The sequence below is a fragment of the Sus scrofa genome, chromosome 2 (assembly GCF_054392235.1).
Source record: "Sus scrofa isolate SSC_HxYL_T2T_F1_AM1 chromosome 2, Sscrofa_HxYL_maternal_Yorkshire_Landrace_v2.0, whole genome shotgun sequence".
In the NCBI taxonomy this organism is placed as follows: domain Eukaryota; kingdom Metazoa; phylum Chordata; class Mammalia; order Artiodactyla; family Suidae; genus Sus; species Sus scrofa.
This window is the reverse complement of record NC_139384.1, coordinates 154,641,037-154,666,797: the sequence shown is the minus strand read 5'-3', so window position 1 is coordinate 154,666,797 and position 25,761 is coordinate 154,641,037. Positions and strand designations below refer to the sequence as shown.

General features: G+C 46.5%; 2 protein-coding genes across 19 annotated transcripts in view; one reads left to right on the top strand and one right to left on the bottom strand.

Annotated features, from left to right (window-relative positions):
* Window positions 1-25,761, bottom strand: part of LOC146405800 (uncharacterized) — a 474,542-nt gene that overhangs the window by 135,583 nt on the left and 313,198 nt on the right. Inside the window, exon 9 of one of the 14 annotated variants that reach the window (XR_014838943.1) lies at window positions 6,418-9,768. The exons of the other annotated variants lie outside the window; for them this stretch is intronic. The gene's annotated coding sequence lies outside the window, so the exon portion shown is untranslated. Of the gene's footprint in view, window positions 1-6,417; window positions 9,769-25,761 lie in introns of those variants that run through there. 14 annotated transcript variants of the gene reach the window in all.
* Window positions 1-25,761, top strand: part of FGF1 (fibroblast growth factor 1) — a 107,456-nt gene that overhangs the window by 8,761 nt on the left and 72,934 nt on the right. For 3 of the 5 annotated variants that reach the window (XR_002341962.2, NM_001444842.1, XM_085009707.1), the window contains 1 exon segment: window positions 8,319-8,473. The exons of 1 other annotated variant lie outside the window; for it this stretch is intronic. The gene's annotated coding sequence lies outside the window, so the exon portion shown is untranslated. 5 annotated transcript variants of the gene reach the window in all.

Genomic DNA, 25,761 nt, shown 5'->3' with positions numbered 1-25,761 from the left:
GAATAAGAAAAACCAGAGAAATGCCACATTCTTCCTTTCTCGTCCTTCTAACGCTCTTCAAAGAGGTTTCGAGGCACTTTCTGTAGAGAGCGGCCACTAACGTGCTTAGCAGTGAGTCAGTCTCTCAGCATGTGGAAGGAAAAATCTCACCTCCACACCAGCCACAACATTCTAGACGTGGCTGATTCTGGCCAAGGCCACACCTCTGCGGATAAACCTACCAGGCTTCCACTAGGATTTTTGTTGACCCTTCAAATTTTTTTCTTTCCTTCTCAGACCCATCCTCTGCAGCGCTAGTGAGCATGGATATAAGGCTTTCATCCCTGAAGAAACAGCTTTAAAATTGGTCTAAGAGCTCTGAGGGAAGATACGGTTTCTGTTACATAGTCTGTATAGGATCTGGCATCTTGGGAAGGCTCAGTAACCAACTTCAACACCTGTTATTTTCATGGACTAGTTCCTAGCCCAGAACTGCAGGGCTTATTCTGAGGCCAGATTTTTTAACTCTTTTTTTTAAAAAAATTTCTTTATTAAAGTACAGTTGATTTACAACTTTCAAGTTCTGTTGTACAGCAAAGTGACCCAATCACACACATTTCCCTGTGCTGTACAGTAGGATCCCATTGCTCATCCATTTTATTTTTTTATTTTTTATTTTTTTTATTATTATTTTCCCACTGTACAGCAAGGGGGTCAGGTCATCCTTAGATGTATACATTGCAGTTACAGTTTTTTTCCCCCACCCTTTCTTCTGTTGCGACATGAGTATCTAGACATAGTTCTCAATGCTATTCAGCAGGATCTCCTTATAAATCTATTCTAGGTTGTGTCTGATAAGCCCAAGCTCCCTATCCCTCCCACTCCCTCCCCCTCCCATCAGGCAACCACAAGTCTCTTCTCCAAGTCCATGATTTTCTTTTCTGAGGAGATGTTCATTTGTGCTGGATATTAGATTCCAGTTATAAGTGATATCATATGCTATTTGTCTTTGTCTTTCTGGCTCATTTCACTCAGTATGAGATTCTCTAGTTCCATCCATGTTGCTGCAAATGGCATGATGTCATCCTTTTTTATGGCTGAGTAGTATTCCATTGTGTATATATACCACATCTTCCGAATCCAATCATCTGTCGATGGACATTTGGATTGTTTCCATGTCCTGGCTATTGTGAATAGGGCTGCAATGAACATGCGGGTGCATGTGTCTCTTTTAAGTAGAGCTTTGTCCGGATAGATGCCCAAGAGTGGGATTGCAGGGTCATATGGAAGTTCTATGTATAGATTTCTAAGGTATCTCCAAACTGTTCTCCATAGTGGCTGTACCAGTTTACATTCCCACCAGCAGTGCAGGAGGGTTCCCTTTTCTCCACAGCCCCTCCAGCACTTGTTATTTGTGGATTTATTAATGATGGCCATTCTGACTGGTGTGAGGTGGTATCTCATGGTAGTTTTGATTTGCATTTCTCTTATAATCAGCGATGTTGAGCATTTTTTCATGTGTTTGTTGGCCATCTGTATATCTTCCTTGGAGAAATGTCTATTCAGGTCTTTTGCCCATTTTTCCATTGATTGATTGGTTTTTTTGCTGTTGAGTTGTATAAGTTGCTTGTATATTCTAGAGATTAAGCCCTTGTCAGTTGCATCATTTGAAACGATTTTCTCCCATTCTGTAAGTTGTCTTTTTGTTTTCTTTTTGGTTTCCTTTGCTGTGCAAAAGCTTTTCAGTTTGATGAGGTCCCATGGGTTTATTTTTGCTCTAATTTCTATTGCTTTGGGAGACTGACCTGAGAAAATATTCATGATGTTGATGTCAGAGAGTGTTTTGCCTATGTTTTCTTCTAGGAGTTTGATGGTGTCCTGTCATATATTTAAGTCTTTCAGCCATTTGGAGTTTATTTTTGTGCATGGTGTGAGGGTGTGTTCTAGTTTCATTGCTTTGCATGCAGCTGTCCAGGTTTCCCAGCAATGCTTGCTGAATAGACTTTCCTTTTCCCATTTGATGTTCTTGCCTCCCTTGTCAAAGATTAATTGACCATAGGTGTCAGGGTTTATTTCCGGATTCTCGATTCTGTTCCATTGGTCTGTCTGTCTGTTTTGGTACCAGTACCACACTGTTTTGATGACTGTGGCTTTGTAGTATTTCTTGAAGTCTGGGAGAGTTATGCCTCCTGCTTGGTTTTTGTTTCTCAGGATTGCTTTGGCGATTCTGGGTCTTTTGTGGTTCCATATAAATGTTTGGATTGTTTGTTCTAGTTCTGTGAACAATGTCATGGGTAATTTGATAGGGATTGCGTTGAATCTGTAGATTGCTTTGGGTAGGATGGCCATTTTCACAATATTGATTTTTCCAATCCAGGAGCATGGAATATCTTTCCATTTCTTTACATCTTCTTTGATCTCTTTGATTAAGGTTTTATAGTTCTCGGCATATAGGTCCTTTACCTCTTTGGTCAGGTGTATTCCGAGGTATTTGATTTTGTGAGGTACAATTTTAAAAGGTATCATTTTTTTGTATTCCTTTTCTAATGTTTCATTGCTGGAATACAGAAATGCAACTGACTTCTGAATGTTAATCTTATATCCTGCCACTTTGCTGAATTTATGAATCAGTTCAAGGAGTTTTGGGGTTGAGTCCTTAGGGTTTTCTAGGTATAGTATCATATCATCTGCATACAGTGACAGTTTGATCTCTTCTCTTCCTATATGGATGCCTTTTATTTCTTTTGTTTGTCTAATTGCTGTGGCTAAGACTTCCAAAACGATGTTGAAGAGCAGTGGTGAGAGTGGGCATCCCTGTCTTGTTCCAGATTTGAGTGAGAAGGCTTTCAGTTTTTCCCCATTGAGGATTATATTTGCTGTGGGTTTATCATAAATGGCTTTGATTATATTCAGGAATGTTCCCTCTATACCCACTTTGGCGAGGGTCTTGATCATGAATGGATGTTGAACTTTGTCAAATGCTTTTTCTGCGTCTATTGAGATGATCATATGATTTTTGACCTTTTTTTTGTTAATGTGGTGTATGATGCTGATTGATTTGCGTATGTTGAACCATCCTTGTGAACCTGGGGTGAACCCAACCTGGTCATGGTGTATAATTTTTTTGATATGTTGTTGGATTCGGTTGGCTAAGATTTTGTTGAGAATTTTTGCATCTACATTCATCAATGATATTGGGCGATAGTTTTCTTTTTTGGTGGTATCTCTGTCTGGTTTTGGAATGAGGGTGATGTTGGCCTCATAGAATGTCTTTGGGAGTATTCCTTCTTCTTCAACCTTTTGAAAGAGTTTAAGGAGGATGGGCACCAATTCCTCTTTATATGTTTGATAAAATTCACCTGTGAAGCCATCTGGTCCTGGACTTTTATTTGTAGGGAGTGATTTTATGACCTCTTCAATTTCATTTCTAGTGATCGGTCTGTTCGGTTGGTCTGTTTCTGCTTGATTCAGTTTTGGCAGGCTGTAAGATTCTAGAAAATTGTCCATTTCTTCCAGATTGTCAAACTTGTTGCCATACAGTTGTTCATAGTATTCTCTTATGGTTTTTTGTATTTCTGCTGTATCCGTTGTGATTTCTCCTTTTTCATTTATAATTTTGGTGATTTGGGTTTTTTCTCTCCTCTTTTTAGTGAGTCTGGCCAGGGGTTTGTCAATTTTGTTCACCTTTTCAAAGAACCAGCTCTTGGTTTTATTAATTTTCTCTATTGTTTTTTGAGTCTCTATTTTATTGATTTCTTCTTTGATCTTTATAATTTCCTTCCTTCTGCTGACTTTAGGACTTTTTTGTTCTTCTTTTTCTAATTCGTTTAGGTGGAGGGTTAAGTTGTCAATTTGGGATCTTTCTTCTTTTTTGAGAAAGGCCTGTATTGCTATAAATTTCCCTCTGAGCACTGCTTTCGCAGCATCCCATAGATTTTGAGAGGTTGTGTCTTCATTATCATTTGTTTCAAGGTAGTTTTTAATTTCCTTTTTGATTTCCTCATTGATCCATTAGTTTTTTAGTAGCATGTTGTTTAGTCTCCATGGAGTAGGTTTTTTCTCTTTCCTTTTCCCATGGTTGATTTCTAATTTCATGGCATTGTGGTCAGAGAAGATACTTGAGATAATTTCTACGCTCCTAAATTTATTGAGGTTAGCTTTGTGTCCCAATATGTGGTCGATTCTTGAGAATGTTCCATGAGCATTTGAGAAGAATGTGTATTCTGCTTTTTTTGGATGTAGTGTCCTGAAGATATCAATGAAGTCTAACTTTTCTATTGTTTCCTTTAGGGTCTCTGTTGCTTTATTGGTTTTCTGTCTAGAGGATCTGTCCATTGATGTGAGGGGGGTATTTAGGTCTCCTACTATGATTGTATTCTCATCAATATCTCCCTTTATGTCTGTTAATATTTGTTGTGTGTATCTGGGTGCTCCTGTGTTTGGGGCATATATGTTGACGATAGTAACATCCTCTCCTTGGATGGATCCCTTAATCATTAAATAGTGTCCTTCTTTGTCTTTCTTTATGTCTTTTGTTTTAAAGTCTATTTTGTCTGATATGAGCGTTGCGACTCCTGCTTTTCTGTCATGTCTATTGGCATGAAATATTTTTCCCCACCCTTTCACTTTCAATCTATATGTATCTTTTGTCCTAAGGTGTGCTCATCCATTTTAAATATAACAGTTTGCATCCTTCCCCCCCACCCCCCGGCGAATGCCTATCCATCCCAGTCCCTTCCCCTTCCCCCAAGGAACCCCCAGTCTGCTCTCCTTGGCCATGATCTGTTTCTATTTTTTAAGATAGGATCATCTGTTTGATATTTTAGATTCCACAGATAAGTGATATAGTGTGGTATTTGACTTTTTCTTTCTGGGTTGCATCACTTAGTATGAGAATCTCTAGTTCCATCCATGTTGCTGCAAATGGCATTAGTTTGTCTTTTTTATAGCTGACTAATATTCCATTGTGTATGTGTATCACATCTTAATCCATTCATCCGTGGTTGGACATTTAGGTTGTTTTCATGTCTTGGCTACTGTGAATAGAGCTGCAACAAACATATGGGTGCATGTATCTTTTTCAATGAAAGTTTTGTCCGGATATATGCCCAGGAATGGGATTGCTGGACAATATAGTAGTGCTATATTTAGTTTTCTGAGGTACATCCATACTGTTTTCCACAGTGGTTGTACCAATTTACACTCCTACCAACAGTGAAGGAGGGGTCCCTTTTCTCCACACTCTTGCCAGCATTTGGTATTTTTTGACTTGTTAATTATGGCCATTCTGACCGGTGATGTGGTATCTCATCAAGTTTTGACTCTAATCTAGGTAACCTCCTGTCCTTTCCCATGCCAAATAATGGGGGGGCTGGAAAGTAATAACACTATCATGTCTCATGCTCTAAGCATCTGAACGTATACTATTTAAAAGATATATCTAGGAGTTCCCATCATGGCACAGTGGTTAACGAATCCAACTAGGAACCATGAGGTTGTGTGTTTGATCCCTGGCCTCGCTCAGTGGGTTAAGGATCTGGTGTTGCTGTGAGCTGTGGTATAGGTTGCAGACGTGGCTTGCATCCTGCATTGCTGTGGCTGTGGTGCAGGCCAGCAGCTACAGCTCTGATTAGACCCCTATCCTGGGAAAGTCCATATGCCACAGGTGCCCTAAAAAGACAAAATAAAAAAAAAAAGAGATATATCTAGATATGGTGTACACACACACACATACACACACACACGCTGGAATACTACTCAGCAATAAAAAAGAATGGAATAATGCCATTTGCAGCAACATGGATGGACCTAGAGACTCTCATACTAAATGAGGTAAGTCAGAAAGAGAAAAACAAATACCATAAGATATCGCTTACATGGAATCTAAATGTGACACAAATGAACTTATCTATGAAACAGAAATAGACTCACAGACACAGAGAACAGATTTTGGTTGCCAAGGGGCAGCGATGGACTTGGGCGCTTGGGATTAACAGATGCAAATTGTTAACGTACAGAAAAGATAAACAGCAAGGTCCTACTGAGTAGCACTGGGAACTATATTCAATATCCTGTAATAAACATAATGGAAAAGACTGTGAAAAAGAATAACTCTATAGGTAAAACGGAATCACTTCACTTTACAGCGGAAATTAACACAACATTGTAAATCAACTAACTTCAATAAAATAAATTTAGAAAAAGATAAATCTAGATACTTGAAAGTTGAAATAAATATGGAACTTGAGGGACGTTAAACATTTTAAAACTTCAATGTTGAGGAGAATCACATCACAGTACATACGTTAAGGGAATGAGAATCACCATTTGCCAGTCTTTGGGCAGGAACATTGCTGAACACCTGACATGTAATAAAGACACTAGTTTCTATCAGTAACTAGGGATTGTATTTGCCCAAGAGTTATGTGGTTTTTCAGCTTTTTTTTTTTTTTTCATGACAGCATTTTACAACTAGATGTAATGAAGAAATAAACTAAAATAATGACTTCCACTTGCAATACCGGAGTTGCAGGTGCGGTCACACTCTCGGGCACATGTGATTGTCAGCATAATTGTGTCAGCTAGCAGGGAACATGCGACTAGAGAACCTCACAAATCTCCTTCGGGAGGGAGGGAGTTGGGTCCTGAGGAACTGAGCTGCCCAGGAATGGTCAAAAGCAGTGCAGGCTGGTTCAAGGGTGCCAACAGGAGGCGGGAGACAGGTTCCAGACCCAGTGAGGGCTTAGTAACCGGGGGTGCAGCCCAGGTGAGATGCTGAGCCGTGTCTCTGTCTTCAGGGTTTGTAGGGTGTTCCCTAACTTTAAACTTTACTGGGCCTCGTAGCTAAAAAGAGCTTGCACCCTCCACCCACCCACCGCATAGAGCAAAGCAATTCTCCAAAACTGACAAGATGACGGTCCATCATGTTTTCCTCTTTCCATGATTCTGAAGGTCCTTGGAATTGTGCAGATATGCAAGATCGCCACTGCTAGAAAGCAACGTCTCAGTGCCTTTGAATAGGTGGAAGGGGCAGTTCATGGGGGTTCCCATTAATTAGTTTGGAGACAGCAACTCTGTATCTTTTAAGCCCCTTTTAGGAGAGCTGCTCTTCTCCACTATCAGATGGGTGTAACATGTGTGCCTCTAGTTCTGTCTCAGGAGCTGAGCTTCTTATCCCTTCAGAGGTACATGAAGCCTCTCTGGCTGCTCCCTGATGAGTCTGGAGAACAGGTTTCCACCCCACCTTCCCAGAGGAGGGAGAGACCAGCCAGCATATTTCTAGTTCCAACAGGTCAACCTGTACCTCCTACCTGAATCACCAGGTGGGCAGGCTTGTGTGCAGACAGACAGACAGACACACAAACACACGCAGAGCTCCCAGGCTCAAATGCCTGCCTAAGTGGGTAGGACTCTTTGTCAATTACAGGAAACTATTAATCATGTTTCCATTTGCTCTCCTCAAAGACACCTTCTCAACTGTATCCTTCTCATCCAGCTTCATTCCTCACTTTCCAGCCAGAGACTTAAGCACACAGGCCACTTCCCCGCCTCCTCCGCCATCCTGACCACGGGCACAAAGATGATGCCCACGGTCCATGGAAGAAATACCTCCCCGCCCTTCATCAAAGCTGGACTCACCTGATGATTCCCCTACAGCTCAACGGGGACAGGCTTGACCCCCCAGGGAGGAAGGACAGAAATCTCCTCTGGGCAGCCCTCTCCCCCCCTCAAGCAGGATGGCCCTTGCCTTAAGGGGCTTTGCAAAATGGGATCAGCACATACAGACAGACAGACACACGGCCTGGCACCGACGTCTACACCCCGTGCAGCGATGCCAGAGGCCAGGACAGAAGGATTCCCTTTCAGCCTTCTGATTCCAGGGAAGTGTGTCTCTGAGCCGCAACCTGCTGTTTCCCTGCCAGCTGAGGCCTCAAAACAAACAGGAATCCGCTCAGACGGGCTAGTAGTCCATTCGGCTCAGCCATTTGCCCCAAGACAAACCACTTTAAAATAACACCCAGGAGAGCTGCTACCACTGTCTGCTGTCTCTGCCTCCCTGCCTGCTGGCCAGCAGCTCTGCGTCCCTGGGCCCGCTGTGGGCTGTCCAGGGTTGGGGGCCCTTAGAGCTCCGTGTGCATCCCTGTGGGCAGGGTCGGTACGGGCAGCTGCCCAAAGGCAGGTCCCCTCTGCCCATCAACAAGGCCAGAGAGAGACCTGGAGGCTGCCCCCGCCTTCCCACGCAGCCCAGCGGGACTGGTAGCCGGCTCTGTGGCGCGGTGTCTGGAGGCGGACCAGCAACCTGATGTACATGCCACGGCCCGTCCCCTCTCCCCACACAGAGCCGCCGTCACCGGGAGGTTCAGAGCCGGCGTGAGGCTGCCGGGGAAGCAGCTGGCTCGCGGTGACAGTGACAGCACAGAGCAGAGGAGACCGAGTGGATTCGCTTTGCCCTCGGCCGCGGAGAGGCGCAGCTCTCAGCCTGCATGCTCTTCAGGTAAGAATCAGGTTTCCGTCCTGGGGAGCAAAGAGCTGGTTACATCCAGAGCCGAGGTGGAGAGAGAGAAAGAGAGAGAGAGTGTGTGTGTGTTTGTGTCCGAGGGCAAGTATGAGGCTGCTTAGAAAATAAAAGGCCGGCTGGTGGCACAGACATGTAAAAATAGCACCCGGGGTGCAAAGGCTGTAAGAATAATCACACACCACGCTGTCCCCTTTCTCTTCACCCCCCCCCCCCACCCCCCACTGTCGGGCCAGGAGGAGGGGGCGGAAAGCTCTTATTCACTAAAGCGCCAGAGGCAGCCTTTGTGGTTCCGAGGAAGCCAAACACTGGGGCCTTGATGAATCTGGCTGGGGGTATCCTGCTTCTCACACTTAATTGCTTAGGTGGCCTGGAAATTCAGCCACCTAGAAATTCTGTCCACTGGGTGGGCACCTCAGATCTGATCAACCTTTGGATGTAAATTTGGGCTGAAATATAGGATTATTTGAGTGTGTTGGAGAGGCTGGTATTCCAATGCCCCGCAGGTCACCTTCTTAGCTTCTTTCTTTGAAAATCGCATCCTCATTTCAGTGTTCCTCCAGACAGGAGGGAAGGGATGGGAATGGCTAGCCACCGGGCACACTCTTGGGCACAGATGCCAGCCACACCCACGTTACGACTGCATGCCAAAGTATGCAAGCCTTCTAGACGGAGCGCCTGAAAAAGTCAGACCTCTAGATGCTGGGGTGGGAATTTCAGGCATTTAATCAAGGACTCATTTTTCAGAGACCCAAGAAGGACCACTTATCTCAGTGCTCAGGTCCAAGAGCTTGCTCTGTGGCTCAGCAGACGTAAGTGCCCTGTGCTCCCTCAGGCTGTGTGAATCCACCCCCATTCCCCACTCTGGTGACTGGCCCTTTCCCTTTCATTCACTGTAGGGATGCAATTGTTTATGATTCATCTCCATGAACCCCAGAGGGCGGACTCAAGCATCCAGGCAGCGGGAGAACGGGGCTCTGAGAGAGGGTGAGCCAGCCGACTGGTGGCAAAGGGTTGGAAAGAAAGCAGCTTTGCAGAGTGGTGTCTCGCGAAGGGCTGGCCAACTGCTCCCTGGGCTGTCTGGATGGATGAGCATGCATTTTGGTGGAGACCGTGATTCACAGTTGCAAACTTCCTTTGTTTTCTTTGTGTTGGTCACTGAGGGTTTCTGAGGAAATTCCCCTTTTGAGATTGGGTATCTGAAGACAAAGTCACCGGATCTGCTGCTGAGGGTAGCGGGCGAACTCGGGCAGAGAGCCTTCGGGTGATCCTGCCTTTTTAGTGTGAGGAAATGGATTTGCAAAAGCAGTATTTAATCAAAAGCGAACTTAATACACAAAAAGTTAAGAGAGAAAACGCTGGGTATCCTGTAAAATCTCTCCCAGATCTGGTGAGCACATAGACATACATGGCTTGCCAGCTTCCATAAAGGACTTAAGGAAGTGGTATCCAGTCCATGAAGTGGTTTGATTTTATAGGCAGGTAGCACCAACTCTGATGGCGCCATTTCCATGGTAACAGTGAACGGACAGCCACAGGCTCCATCTGTACCTGGCGAAGGCATGTCTGATGCCAGGACCGAGAGAGACGTGCTCACACACTCTGCTGATGAGCATTCGAGGGACCCTGAATAAACTGGTAAGGGGTGTGGAGCTGCCAATCCCGCTGTGCCAGCTTCTAGGCGTGCAGCGGCAAGGAGGGGGCCCACACCCCTTCCACCTCATCAGACAGGCGTGGCTTGGCCCATGCGGTATATTCCCCGACTTAAGCTCCTGGAAAAAGAATCCGCAGTTATTGGTGCCATAGTCGCGCTCTGTTTTAGGTAAATCTTACACTGAGCCATGCCACATAAACTGCAGGTGAATGATTGTTTTTTCTTAAGAAAGGATTCACTTGTCAAGTTCATCAAATTCCAACAGGGTGTCCCACCCCAAGATGGGACTGGATCCAGCCCACCCAACCATAGAGAAAGGTGGAAATCTACCTGGGTAGGCAGCTAAGAGAGAATGAACCTGGGCTGACTAGAAGGTCAACTCAGCCATGCTGTAAAAGAGTTCAAGGTACAGAAACAACAACAAACATCTGGACCAGTGGTCCATAGCGGGAGAAGAGGGAGGGAGGGAGCAGTGATTCTTTTGACTCCTAAATGTCACTATGCAAGGGAGCCAGCAGAATATGGGGTGAAGTGCATAGATTCTGCAGCCAGGTAGAGTCTAGGGTTGAAATTTGGACTCTGACCCCGACTAGTCCTATGACCTTTGCCTCAGCCTTCTCATCTGTAAAATGGGCCAATGAAGTACCAACCTTGTTACTGATGGGATGAAATGAGTGATGCTTTTAGCACAGCACCTGGGTTGGAATGAGTACAACGTCACCCTCATCTGAGCCTTGACTTTGTGTGTGTAATCTCGCTGGATCCTCAGGACAACCCTGTGAAGAAGGGCTGTCATAGCTGCAGGAACGGAGCTCAGTGGGCTGGGCCACATGCCTGTAGACACACAGCGACCGAGTAGCCAAGCCACATTTATACTGCTGTGTTTCTAACCATTGTGCTGTTGCTGACGGGCGGGGGGCGGGGGGGCAGGGTCACGGGAAGTGTCCTGAGAGGCAGGTGGAAGGACAGATGGAATTCAGCAACAGGTGGTAGTTGAAGTCCTAGAAAGTGGGCCAGGATTTGGAAGTTCTGTCAAGAGATGGCAGGACCCTAGATTGGCCTGAGGACAGGATCTCAGCCTTGAGGACCAGTGACCTCTGGGGCTGGGTGTTTGGGAGCAAGATATGAACGGAGGCCCTGGGGCACGATGTCAGCCTCAAGCTTTCCTGCCACAGGCAGTGGACATGCCCGAGAAGAGGAAATGGTGCCTAAAAACAGAGGCAGGGCAAGGCAAGGATGCTGGGCCAGGGCTCCAGACACGGCTCCAGCCTGGGGTCAGAGGTCCTCTTGGGCTAAGTCTGAGGTCAAGGCTAGGTGACACAGTGCTAGGCCCTTTTCTCCAGCTGTGGAGAGAAGAGGAGCGGGCCGTCCAGATCTTAGCCTCTGGGTGCGGTAGAGTCCCAGTGACATAAAAGGCTTGATTTGCCCATGCAATCCCTCTACACAGAATATTTAAACCATGACACAGAGATTTGTTCTATGCATCGTTGCTCAAGCCCACCTCTGTGGCTTCATCCAAGGAATCCTGATAATGGGAATGGGGTGAGGGGTGCACCAGGGCTGGGCAGATGTGCGGGTTGCTGACGGCCAAGACTCATCTCTGTGGTCTGGCCCCGGGGATTTTCAAACTTTAATGGCATGAAAATCACAGAGGAGTTTGTTTAATACGTCAGGGACCTAGGACCTACTGACCCAAGTCGCGATGTGGCTGGGCTAACGAGAGGCCCAGGATTCTGCATTTCCTGGGTGAAGCCCAGCCGGTTCTGATGCCCTTGGTCCATAGGCTGCCGTCGAAGCAGCCCAGGGCTGAGGGTGTGCCATCTCCCTGCCTTCACTGCTGTTGAGGAGACCGGGGTCATGTGGCTTGAATCAGGGCTACTCGCCTCTTCTGCATCACGGCTTCCTTCCTGAACGACCATTTTCCTTGGGCTGGACCTCCGACGCGCATCATAACGACAGCCCTCCAATGTGCGCGGGCTCACCAGGTGCTGGGCACTGTGCTAAGGCCTTCACAACCGCCCGTGAGTTAGTGATGGTTGTTATCACACTTTACAAGGGAGAGGCAAGGCCCCACTGCCCCTGAGTGGCTGGTCTGGGATGGGACCCCAGGCCCTGCAGGTCCCCAGAGCACAGTCACGAACCTCTGGGTAAGTCTCTGAACAAAGTCTTAGCTCTTCATCCGTTTGGCCCCCCTTTCTTGCTCTTGGGTGTCTTTCTCGTCTTCATGATCCCATCTGGTCCACCTCCCTTTTGCCGACTCCCAAACAATCTCTGCGGGAGATGATGTGTCCTTGTGGTTCCCTATTTTTATCTCCTTCAGTAAGTCAAAACGGGTGGGGGCGCTGGGTGGGTGGAAGACACATGTCATGGGTTGAACTGGTTCCCCGCCTCAAGTTCATACGTGCAAGTCCCAGCCCCTGTATTTCAGAACTTGACCTGATTTGGAGACAGTGTCTTCATCAAGTTCTTTCTTTCTATTTCCCTTTTCTTTTTTCTTTTTTGGCCGCCCCTTGGCATATGGAGTTCCCAGGCCAGGGATCAGATCTGAGCCACAGTTGTGACCTACGCTGCAGCTACAGTGATGTCGTATTCTTTAACCCACTGTGCCTGGATGGACATCGAAACTCCGTGCTGGCTCCAGAGATGCCGCCCATCCTGTTGCGCCACAGTGGGAACTCCTTCACAGAGGTCATCCAGTTTAAGTGAGGTCATTAGGGTCAATCCCAATCAGCATGACTGGTGTCCTCTTCGAAGGGGGAAACTGAGACACAGGGACACACAGAGAGGGCAGATGCCGTGATGAGATGCAGTGAGAAAATGTCCATCTACAGGTCACGGAGAGAGGCCTGGACCAGATCCTTCCCTCGCAGCCTCAGAAAACAACTGCAGAAGGACCCAGTTTCCCCCTGTAGGCCCTGGGTCTGCAGTGATCGAGCTCAAAGCCAACACATTCTGCCAAGCTGTGGCAATTTTTCTTTAACTCTGAGTGCTTTTCTGGTGGCTTAAATGTGTTCTTGGCAGCTGCAGGTGGGCCCAAGGCCCAGGAAGGAAGAAGGAATGAATAGAAAAGATAAAGAGAAAAAAAGGGATGAAGAGGAAGGAGGGGGAGTTCCCATCGCGGCTTAGCAGTAACGAAGCCGACGAGTATACATGAGGATGCAGGTTCGATCCCTGGCTTTGCTCAGTGGGTTAAGGATCCAGTGCAGGTCACAGATGCGGCTTGGATCCCACATTGCTATTGCTGTGGTATAGGCCTGCAGCTGCAGCTCTGATTTGACCCCTAGCCTGGGAACTTCCATATACTGTGGGTGCAGCCCTTAAAAAAAAAAAAAAAAAGGAGGAAGCAGTGAAGGGAAAGCAGAGAAAAAAGGAGGAGAACGAGAAGGAAGGGGCTGGGGTGGGCACTGGAGGCCGTTTCTGAGCAGTTCAGGTCATGGCAGCTCATTCACAGGGCCCCTCCTATGCGCCAGGGAGCATGTGACGGGGCCTGGAACTGACAGCCCCTCCCTTCACCAAAGTTAGCGTCCAGGTAGGGTCACCAACATCCGTCCCATGGGCATTCCCCTGGGTGGTCCCCCAACACATAAGGCAGAGTACTGGACACAGCTGGGGGCTTTGAAAGGCTTTGGTGAGGGGGTGAGGCTGAGGCTGAGATCTGCAGGCTGGGCGGTGGTCAACTGGGTAGGGCTGAATGTTTCAGGAGGAGGAAGAGCCAGTGTGAAGGTCACAGGGTGAGAGACTGGCTTCACCAGGAGTGGAGGGGAGGCTGGAGTGGCTGGAAGGTGGGGAAAGATGGGGACAAGTTGGGGCTGCAGTGGCAGGTGGGGGCTAGGCCATGGTGGCCAAGGTGAGGGTTTAGGTCCTATGCTAAGAGCTATGGAAAGCCAGAGAAGGAGGCAATTCTCTCTAGGGTAAACTCTGATTCCAACAAAGGACACAGAGGCTATGGCATGGGTCAACCCTGGAGACAGACAGCATGCTCCCCAAGCTCCCAAACCTTGGCTACATCGCCGGAAGGGAGGAACGTTCCAGGCCACTTCCCAAATGGTGTTCTAGCCATGGTCTCCCTCATCAGGTGTGTTCCAGGTGCTGGTCATGGCCCCACTAGAAAGGGCCTGAAGAGGGACAGCTCTCAGTTTGTTCGTCAGCTAGGCAGCCAGGTCAGGCTCAAAGTGGGGTTGTGACCACTTGGGTGTCATTTGAAGGACACAGAGAGGCCGTGTAAATACAGCTTCTCCTTTGCCTGCTGAACTCTGCCTGAAGCTACTGGGGCAGGTGTGCGGTCAGGATGCTAATGATTCAGCACAGCTGTGGAGAATGGCTGGGACTCAAGATGGGCAGGGGAAAGAGGTGGGGGCAGAACCCCCCAAGGCACCAGGGAGCAGAGAGGGGTCTGAAAGGGGACAGAGAGTGTGAAAGAGGGGGTATAAAGGACGTGAAGCCAAATTTTGCCTTATTCCTGATTTCATGCAAAAAGCAGCAAGGCAGGCCCACTGCTGCAGGAAGTCCAGTGTGGGGTCTGCAGTCCTGTCAGGTGCCTCTGCTACCAGACACATATCACTGGGAAACTCATCGGTGCCAGCTGTTGTTGGTGTCATCCATGAGGGACTCCTGATGTCTCACTGAACGCCATGCCTTTACCATATGCCCTGCCTGCCCCCAAAAGAATTCCCTTCTTTGTCCTTCCAGAGGAGGGACAAGGTTTTGCTAAACAAGGATGAGCTCTTCGGGCAAGTGCAGCACACTTGGGAGAAGAGAGGTGACTTTCAGGAAGGGGAGAGCCACCAGGATGCTTCCTGGGGAGCAAGCCCTCCCCACTCCTCTCACATCCCCCACTGATTCTCACCTCACTGGCCTCTTTTCTGTTCCTCTGCTGTTCCATGTCCTTTCTTGCCTCTGGGACTTTGCAACTACTGTTCCATCTACCTGAAGTACTTTCCCTGCAGTTCTTCACATAGCAAACCTCTTTATTCTTCAGGCCTTGCATCTCATCAGCTCCTTAAAGAGGCTTTCTCTGCTGTTACACCCAATCCTACTTCTGTTTCCTTCATGTTGCCCCAGTCTAGAGTCAGCTTGTCAATTTTTTTTTTCAATTTTTCTATGACTCATCCTCCCTCCTACATGTAAGCCCCGGGAGACCAGGACCTCATCTGTCTGGCTCCCTGCTGTATCCCTAGAGCCTAGGACAGAGCCTTGCCATATAGTAGGTGCTCAATAAATGCTGGCCCAATGAATTAATGAGCAACTCCTTCAATCCTGGAAGTAGGAAAGCCAAGATCAAGGACAGCAGTGGGTCTTCCCAGCCTCTGTCGCTCCTTAAACTCTAGAATGGGATGCACTACATCTGCAAGCAGGAAAGACAAGTTCGCATCAAGGGCTTGATGCTGACTTGGGTGGGCAGGCCCCTCACAGTCCCAAGGAACCCAGGATCTGTGTCCGCTGCTCTGGCTTAGCCCTTGCGGTCTCATCTCTTCAGAGAACTCACTTTGGGAGCCTGGAAAAACCCAGCCTAGCCGTACTGTTCACAATCAGAGATGAACAGCTTCCTCTGGCTGATGGGCATCAAAGGCAAACAAGTCAGGCCCCCAGAAGGAAGATGCTGACCCAGCATGTTCTGGCCCCGCTCACAAGGGGGCCACGCAGCTGCACATCCCTGCCTCGGCTACCGGCCCAGTGGGAGCAGAAGCAGTGGCCAGCATCCATGAATCAAGGCACCCAAGCCTTCGGGGACTCAAAGAGCTGCGAGAAAATGAGGCTGTGCTGGTCCTTCCTCTGAATCTTCATCAGAGTTGAGAAATGGCGCCTGGAGGAACGCTGAAGACAAACACTCCAGCAAGTGGTCTACACAGCAAGTTGCAGCCCTGGGAGCGCACGGCCCTGGTTCAGCGTCCTAGGCTGGCTCGGCCCAGGCGTCTCGGCCTTTAGTGCTAGGGTGGCACTTAAGTTAGAGCAGAAGGATGTTCCTCCTTAGGCCTCCTTTGGTTTCTTGTGTTCGAAGTGCTACTGGGGATATCTCAGGTGGCAGAGATGCAGGGCAGCTATAGGATTCTTCAGAGTGGTTTCTTCCCAAGGATAAAATCCCCACTCAGTTGGCTGCACAGAACTTGCCTTTCTCTCAGGCCGATCTTAGGATGTCTCCCCCGTGGGTTCGAGAGGCTGAGTTCTAGGTTCCTTGCAAACAGAGCTGACGCACAAGACCACGAATCCTCCTGTCAGCTCCAACTCGGCCTCGTCTCTCTCATCGCCGTGTCGCTATGCCAGAGTGACCATCTGGGGGCCCTGATGATAAGGAGTGTAATGGCCAGGGCCGGACTGCTTGGGTTTGAATTCTGGCTCTGACACGCAACAGCTGCATGGCCCTGGCCAAGCTCCGTAACCTCTTGACTTGGTAAAAGAGGGAAAACAAGAGCTTTTGTATCCTAGGGGGATCGATGGGACCACGTGAGTCCATAGAGTGAAGTCGGCACGACGGCAGTGTGGTGTTATCAGCCTCCATTGCTGCTCACTCACAAGGCTGATTTAAGACTTCCGTGAGACAAAAGTGTTTTAGTATATAATGCATAACACACAGTGTTTGTCCAATAAAATAGTAATTATTATTGCCACTGGCAAGCTTTGCAGTCTGGTGAAGGTTTCTTGGAAGCCTTCCTAAGAATGTACGTGAACTTTGAAAATGACCACTGTGAAGGTCACCTGCTGCCCTGCTGTTCCCCTGTCACATCTCCTTTGTGCCAAGGGACAATTATCACCCTGTGCTCTTTCGGCACTTAAAAGCCACATGTCCGGAACCTGGACCTAGCCAAGAAAGCAACAGCCCCCTTAAAGAGGTCAAGCATGGAGCAGACACATGCTCCCCGTTCAGCAGTTTTAAGCTGTAGGCGTTTGCCACAAACAAAGAAGCCTCGATTTCAGCAAGGCTCCTTTTGCGCAATTCCCCAAAAGGCTTTAGGATTCCCACCCCCTGGGGGTGGGGGCATGTGGTTCCTGGTTTTGTTCAGCATCCCCTGCCCCTGGGCTCTGCGTTGAAATCATTGGACCGCAGGATGCGTGGGATGGGCTGCTGGAGGCTGTGAACCTCACAGTCCTTTTGCACTCGGGCTGTCCGAGGCCCCGCCCAGCCCTCCTGAGTGACCGTGGGTAAGGGTCTGGTCTTCTCTGTGCTTTGGTTTCCTTCTCTGCAAAAGCTGCTCTCTAGGGGGGGTTGCAGAGGTTATTAGGGAGCTCCAGCTGTCTCTCCCCATACTTGCTCATTTCCTTCCCCTTCCTCTGTGGCCGTCCTGATTATCCCGTAGCAGAGGTTATGGAAAAAGCCAGTGGTGATCAGCGTTCTAGAGGTCCATAAATATTCCCTTGCACTAGGTGACCATGAGCAATCACTTGGCTTCTGGAGCAGCACAGGGAGATGGATTACGGGAAAGGGTCCAGGCCACAGTCTGGGGGAGGGGATGCGGGCGGCCCCCACACTTAGCCTGGCCCATCCTTGGACCATGGAGACCAGGCCCGGAGAAGGCTTCTCAGGCCGAGGCTCTCCTGGGTCTCCAGACCTCTCGCTGAGACCTGAAGATGGATGGTCTCCCATCGTGAAGGTGACCCCATCCTGACACATTCCGACCTCCCCCAGATGTCACCCTACCTCCCACCAAGGCCAGAGGATTGAAGACACAGCTGGTTCAGGGTGGATCCAAACGCACACAGCGCAAGTGGGGGGAGAGTGTTTCCAAGGCGATGTCTGAATTGTTTCTAGCAAACCATTGACCCGACCCTCCCCGCCTCGCGCTGCCCCAGGACTGAGCCAAGACTGCGCTGGGCGGCTACACCTTGGGATGCCTGGCTGGGGTCCTACTGTGGTGGGAGGTTCACGACCCACGCTGGGAGGGGCCCCGGGGAAGGTCAGGGGGAAGGTGAGCCAAAGCAGGCTAATCCCTTCCCCGTGACCTCCTGCCCTTCCCTCTTTGACAGCGTGGAGGTCAGCTGGAGGCCCCTGTTTTAGGAACTGTAAGGAAGAGCTCTTAAAAAAAAAAAAAAAAGGATGGGAGCACATCCTGAATTGGTTGCTTTAAACCCTTCTCACAGGCTACAGACCAAGAAAACCCCTGGTAGCGAAGGAGGAGCCCTACCTGCAGCCCCGGAGCCAGTATTTTCTTGGAGTCAAGGTCCCTTTCTCTTCCTGGCCAGTCCCCAGTCCCACATCCTACTGGGCTTTGCTGGCCAGCTTCTGTTTCTCATTCTCTCTCCCCCATCCTCTTTAAAGGCTTCTCACTCCACCCAGGGGTTTTATTTTTAAACCTGCACAGTAATGCTAAGGCTGAGCAGCACACACTGCCCACGTCCACGGAAAACCAGGCTGCCTGGAGGGGTACTCTCCCCTCCCTTCCCTAGGTACTGGGCATCTTCTTCCGCATGAGGGGTCCAAGCACACAGTGGAGAGGCAGACATGGCCCCTACCCTTGAGAAGTTTGCATTGTAATGAGGCAGGGGAGTAGGGCTCAGAGTGTATGCATGCACACACACGCGCGCACACACACACACACACACACAGACACACACACACGTAAGCCAATGGGTAAAGAAATAAGCAGAAATTGTGATAAGATGTACAAAAGCACACAGACAAGGTCCTGGAACAAGAGAAGCTGTTCCAGATTAGGTAGGAAGGGAAAGCTTCAAAGGGGGCTAGAAGCAAAGAGCAGCAGAATGAGAGGCTCCGGGCAGGCAGAGCAGAGGGGCTGAGGCTCTGCTTCTCGGAGGGAAGAACATGCGAGATGGGCCAGAGCCTGTGTGTCCTGGCACCCATCAGAAGGCCGGGACAGCCCACAGAGGGGATGAGATGAGGCTGGAGAGGCTTGCGGGGCCAGACCATACACATGCCCAGCCTGGCATCTGCAGAGCGGGGGCTTTACTCTGAACGCGCTGAAAGCCACTGGGGGATTAGAGTTAGAGGAGATGTGCAACAATGGACACTTGAAGACTCTCATTTGGCCCCGAGTGGAGATTTGAGGGGCAGGAGGGAAGGCAGCGGTTTGACTGAGGAGGCCTGGGAGTCCCGCAGAAGGGAGATCGGGGGCGCTGAGGCTGCAAAGAGGCGGTGAGGCCACGACCAGAAGTAGGCTGGCTCTTCCTGGACTTAGCTGGCTGCTAAGCATCTTCCTTCCAAAGAGCTGAGAATAGAGCTAGTAAGACCAAACAGAACACCAAGGCCCAGAGTCACAGAGCCAGCCAGCGTAAGGGACAGAGCTGAGCTATCCTAACGCCTATGCCGAGCCAAATTTAGTAGGTTTCCAAACACCACGAAGTAAATCATTAAGATTTTCTGAGAGGTGTAGGAAGACTCTGGTCTCTCTTTAAACCATGGCAGCTCTCTCTGGTCTTTGCAGCTATGGCTATAAGGCCCCATGGCTTTGACTGGGCGATCTCACCCACATGCAAAACTCAAAGGTGACTTTATATGTCTGAATCACCTAAACAGTGGTCCCTGCTCTCCAAGAGAAACACAACCATGTCATACGCTTTGGCAGAATGGAGATGGAAAACACAGCCGCAAGGTATCCATTCTGCAGAGTCAGAGTAACAATAGCTCTCATTTGTTGGGTACCATTTAAGCATCCCAAAGGCTGATGAGGCAGGTACCCCACTCTGCATCATTTTACTCTCCATGATGATGGAGCTGAGGCTTAGAGGGAAGGGAGTGATGTCTGGTGGTAGAAATGGTAATTCAGGGCCTGGCTTGTGGGCCTCCATCGGCAGGACTCCTACCTACATTCCAGGGCTTGGTTACTGTACACTTTGGTCACCACCGTTTTCTTAAATTTTTTTTATTATGATTGATTTACAATGTTCTGTCAATTTCTGTTGTATTGCAAAGTGACCCAGTCATATATATATGTGTGTGTGTGTGTATATATATATATATTCTTTTTCTCACATTATCTTCCATCATGTTCCATCAAAAATGATTAGATATGTAGTTCCCTGTGCTAAACAGCAGGACCTCATTGCCTGTCCACTCCAAATGTAAGAGTTTTCATCTATGAACCCCAGACTCCCAATCCACCCCACTCCTCCCCCTCCCCTCTGGCAAACACGAGTCCATCCTACAGGTCCATGATCTTTTCTGTTTTGCAGATAGATCATTTGGGCCCTATTTTAGACTCCACATATAAGTGATATCATATGGTGTCTGTCTTTCTCTTTCTGATGTATTTCACTCAGTATGAGAGTCTCTAGTTCCATCCATGTTGTTGCAAATGGCATTATTTTGTCCTTTTGATGGATGAGTAGTGTTCCATTGTGTATATGCGGCACATCTTCCTAATCCATTCATTCATCGGTGGGCATTTAGGTTGTTTCCACATTTTGGCTATTGTGAATAGTGCTGCAACGAACATACAGGCGCATGTATCTTTTTCAATGAAATTTCTGTCTGGATATATGCCCAGGAGTGGGATGGCTGGGTCATATGGCCATTCTATTTAGTTTTCTGAGGTATTTCCATACTGTTTTACATAGTGGTTGTACCAGCTTACGTTCCCATCAACAGTGAAAGAGGGATCCCTTTTCTCCACACTCTCTCCAGCATTTGCTATTTGTTGACTTGTTAATGATGGCCATTTTGTTAATGATGGCCATTCTGACTGGTGTGAGATGGTATCTCATAGTAGTTTTGATTTGCATTTCTCTAATAATTAGTGATGTTGAGCATTTTCTCATGGGCCTACTGTCCATTGTATCTCTTCTTTGGTGAAATGTCTATTTAGATCTTCAGGCCACTTTTCAATTGGGTTGTTTTTGTTGTTGTTGTTGAGTTGTTTGCAAATTTTGGAGATTAAACCTTTGTCAGTTGAGTCATTTTCAAAAATTTTCTCCCATTCTGTGGGTTGTCTTTTTGGTTTTTTTTTTTTTAATGGTTTCCTTTGCTGTGCAGAAGCTTTTGAGTTTAATTAGGTCCCATTGGTTTATTTGTGTCTTTATTGTCTTTATTCTAGGAGGTGGATCAGACATGATGTTGCTGTGATTTATGTCCAAGAGCATTCTGCCTGTTTTCCTCTAGGAGTTTTATAGTGTCTGGACTTACATTTAGGTCTTTAATCCATTTTGAGTTCATTTTTGTGTATTGTGTTGGACATTGTTCTAATTTCATTCTCTTATATGCAGTTGTCCAGTTTTCCCAGCACCATTCATTTGAAGGGACTACCTTTCCTCCACTATATGTTCTTGCCTCCTTTGTCACTGATTGATTGACCATAGGTGTTTGGGTTTATTTCTGGGCTTTCGATCCTATTCCATTGATCTATATTTCTGTTTTTGTGTCAGTACCATATCATTTTGATGACTGTAGCTTTGTAGTAGAGTCTGAAGTCAGGGAGCCTGATTCTTCCATTCCATTTTTTCTTTTCAATATTGCTTTGGCTATTCGACATCTTCTGTTTTTCCATACGAATTTTAAAATATTTTGTTCTATTTCTATAAAGAATGTCATTGGTAATTTGATAGGGATTGCATTGACTCTGTAGATTGCCTTAGGTAGTATTTTAATTTTGAGAATATTGATTCTTCCAAACCAAGAGCATGGTATGTTTTTCCCATCTATTTATGTCTTCTTTGATTTCTTTTATGAGTGTCTTACAGTTTTCAGAGTATAGGTCTTTTGTATCTTAGGTAGGTTTATTCCCAAGAATTTTATTTTTTTGATGCAATGATAAATGAGATTTTTTTCCTCTAATTTCTCTTTCTGATCTTTCATTGTTAGTATATAGAAATGCAATCGATTTCCATAATAATTTTGTATCCTGCGACTTTACCAAATTCATTGGTGAGCTCTAATAGTTTTCTGGTAGTGCCTTTACAATTTTCTAGGTATAGAATCATGTCATCTGCACACAGTGATAGTTTTACTTACTCTTTTCCAATTTGGATTCCTTTTATTTTTCTTCTCTGATTGCCTTGGCTAGGCCTTCCAAGACTGTGTTAAATAACATTGGTGAAAGAGGACAGCCCTATCTTGTTCCTGATCTTAGTGGAAATGCTTTCAGTTTTTCACCACTGAGAATGATGTTAGCTGTGGGTTTGTCATAAATGACTTTTATTATACTGAGGTAGTTCCCCTCTATGCCCACTCTCTGGAGAGTTTTTATCAGGAATGGGTGTTGAATTCTGTCAAAAGCTTTTTCTGCATCTATTGAGATGATCACGTTTTTTATTTTTCAGTTTGTTGATGTGTATCACACTGATAGATTTGCAGATATTGAAGAATGCCTCATCCCTGGAATAAATCCTACTTGATCATGGTGTATGATCTTTTTAATGTATATTCGTATGTGCTTTGCTAATATATTGTGGAGGATTTTTGCATCTATGTTCATCAGTGATATTGGCCTGTAATTTTCTTTCTCTTTTTTTTGTGGGATCTTTGTTTGGTTTTGGTATGAGGGTTATAGTGGTTTCACAGAAGGAGCTTGGGAATGTTCCTTCCTCTGCAATTTTCTGGAAAAGTTTCAGAAGAAGAGGTGTTAACTCTTCTCTGAATATTTGGTAGAACTCAGCTGTGATGCCCTCAGGTCCTGGACTGGTTTTTTTTTTTGGAAGTTTTTAAATCACATTTTCAATTTCAGTACTTGTGACTGGTCTATTCATATTTTCCATTTCTTCCTGGTTCAGTCTTGGTAGGTTTTGTACCTTTGTAGGAACCTATCCACTTCTAGGTTGTCCATTTTATACCACTGTGTTTTCAAAGCAGCATAGAAAAAGACCAGAAGGAGATCATATAAGATGCCAGAACAGGCATATGAATAAATTTGTATCCTTTTTGTTTTGTTTTTTTAAAAGTTTTGAATAGACGGAGTGGATTCTCAAAAGTTGTTTGTATAATGAAGTCATTGAATTAATGAGTATGTATTACATAAAAATTATTTTAGGTAATTAGTATATTTCATTATAGGAAATGTAAGCAATACTAAAAAAATAAGAAAATAAAAGTTTACCCATCATCCAGAGATAAGCACAGTTAAAATATTGATAGCATTGATACCCTTCTACTTCTTTTCCTTCATTTACGTATGTCCATGTTTGTGTCTACCTACTTATCTTTCTCTGTGTGAGTTCCTGTGTGCGTATGTGTACATGAAACAAAAATGGGTTCGTACTGTTTTTACAGACGTTTAACCTAGCAACATATCATGGGCATTCTTTACCCCACTTAATTTTCTTCTAAAACAGAACTTTTAGTGGTAGCAGTGTATTCCTCTATAATTTAATGCGTCCTCTATTATTAGATGTTCAGTTCATTGTCACTATTATTAATGATGCCATATTGAACATCCTTCTACAAAACATTAATGCATAGCTCTGTTACTACTAAGAAGGAGAGCGCATCATATATGGAAATACAAAACAGAGCAAGACACCTATTGTTAGGGCTCTTTTGGGTAGGCCAACCACAATTCTTGCATTTGTCCTTTGGAATCACTTAAAGCTGGAGAGAAGCCATCTGAATGTTCCCCATTTTCCCACGCTTTGTCATCAGTCACCTCTCAAGTATGTTTTTGGTGCAATTCTGCCACAATGGAGGCAGGTGAAGGAAAATTCTGGTTGTGGCTAAAATGTGGGCCCTAGTGTAAGACAATCAGATTTCAGTTCCAAGCCTGTCCCTCACCAGCTGGGTGAACCCCTACTGGTTCATCTTTCTGAGCCAGTTTCCGTGTGTAAATGGCACACACCTCAGAGGATGCAATGATGTGACACAGGTAATGCTCTACTAACATCTGCTCAACGTGGAACTAAAGCTCGGAAAATGGTGATTACTGGGAATTTCCATCGTGGTGCAGTGGAAATGAATCTGACTAGTATCCATGAGGACTCAGGTTTGATCCCTGGCCTTGCTCAGTGGGTTAAGGATCCGGCGTTGCCTTGAGCTGTGGTGTAGGTGGCAGACACAGTTTGGATCCCTCGTTGCTGTGGCTGTGGTGTAGGCTGGCAGCTGTAGCTCTGATTCAATCCCTAGCCTGGGAACCTCCATATGCTGCTAGTGCAGCCCTAAAAATGAAAAAAAAAAAAAAAAGAAAGAAAGAAAAGATAATGGTGATTCCTATTCTTATGAAGGCAAAAGAAGACTCTCCTCACAAGTTCAGTGCTTTGGAAAACTCCAGCCCAACCCACAATGCAGGATCGAAGGAAAATGAATTTTAAAATCACTCAACATACCCTCTAGCTAAGGTGCCCTTTTACCCTTTGTTTATGCATGTGTACCTGTGTGTGAGTGTGAATGTCTAAAATGTTAAAAAAAAATTAACTCTTTTTCCCTTCCTTGCCAAGAACCAGATCTGGAGGATCAGAGATATATTTAAATTCTGTTGTTCACAGCTGCATAAGGAATGTAGCTTTTCTTTCCATTTTGCCAGCTGTGTTTTGTTACTGTCCTAAAATAAAAGCAAAGCAGACAAAAAAAAAAAAAAAAAAAAGGCAGGACTGTCTACATCAATCTGAAATTGCTCTCAGTTTTATGTAAGAAAACAGAGACTATCTTACCCCTAAAACACAGACCACTTAAAGAACTGACCTGACTCATCTCTCGTACACTGTTTATTAACAAAGCACATAACAGGTGCTCACTGAATCTTGTTGAATATATTTATTGAATATATGTTTTCCTCACAAAGAGCAAGCTGTTGAGAATTAAATCAGTATATTCATTTCATCTAAATACTGTCAGAGCCTATTTGGACGGGGTGAAGATGATGATATATGATGAAGTGAACAGATGCTTTTTGAGTCTGCAAATTCAGTGTTGGGAAACTCTCCCCTCCTAATTCATGGCTCTTGAAATATGTTTATGATCCTGGCGGAACTATGTAGGGATTTCTCTAAACCGCCATCAAGTGGAGCACATGCCTGATGACCAGGCCAGGTTTTTCCATTTTTGCCTAAAAGTGGAAAATGTTCAGAAAAATCTTAGTATATGTCTCTCCTCAATATCCAAATGGCTCCAGACATCATAGGTGACACATGTGATTTCAAGGCAATCCAACGCTGGGCCAAGATTTTAATTCCAGGGCAAAGTCCTGCAGGCAAATAACCATGAGGTACCCTGTAATTTCCAAGCCCATCACTGGAAGTGGTAGAACTGCCAGCATCTACTGCCCTTATGTATTCGTTTCTTCATATGCTTGGCTGGTGTGGGGTGAAGGCCTGCTCTGCATAAGAGATCACGCCACAGGAGATTCAAATTAAGAGGCGTCTTTGGCTCTCAGGATGTCATGAGCCAAGGAGGAGAGGGACAAGCCAACAACTGGCTGGATCTTAGAAGGGATGAGCAATGTGCCAGGCAAAGCACCACACTGTAGGCCCTGGAACAAAGGAAGGAAGGGCCCTTCTCTCTCTCTCTTTTTTAATGGTCACACCGACACCATAAGGAAGTCCCTGGGCCAGGGGTCAAATCATAGCTGCATCTTTGACCTGTACCATAGCTTGTAGGAATGATGGATCCTTAACTCACTGAGTGAGGCCAGGGATCGAACCCACATCCTCATGGACACATGTTGGGTTCTTAACCCAACAGGAACCTGCTGAGCTACAACAGGAACTCATAGGAAGGAACCTTCTTCCTGGAGATCTGGGAAGG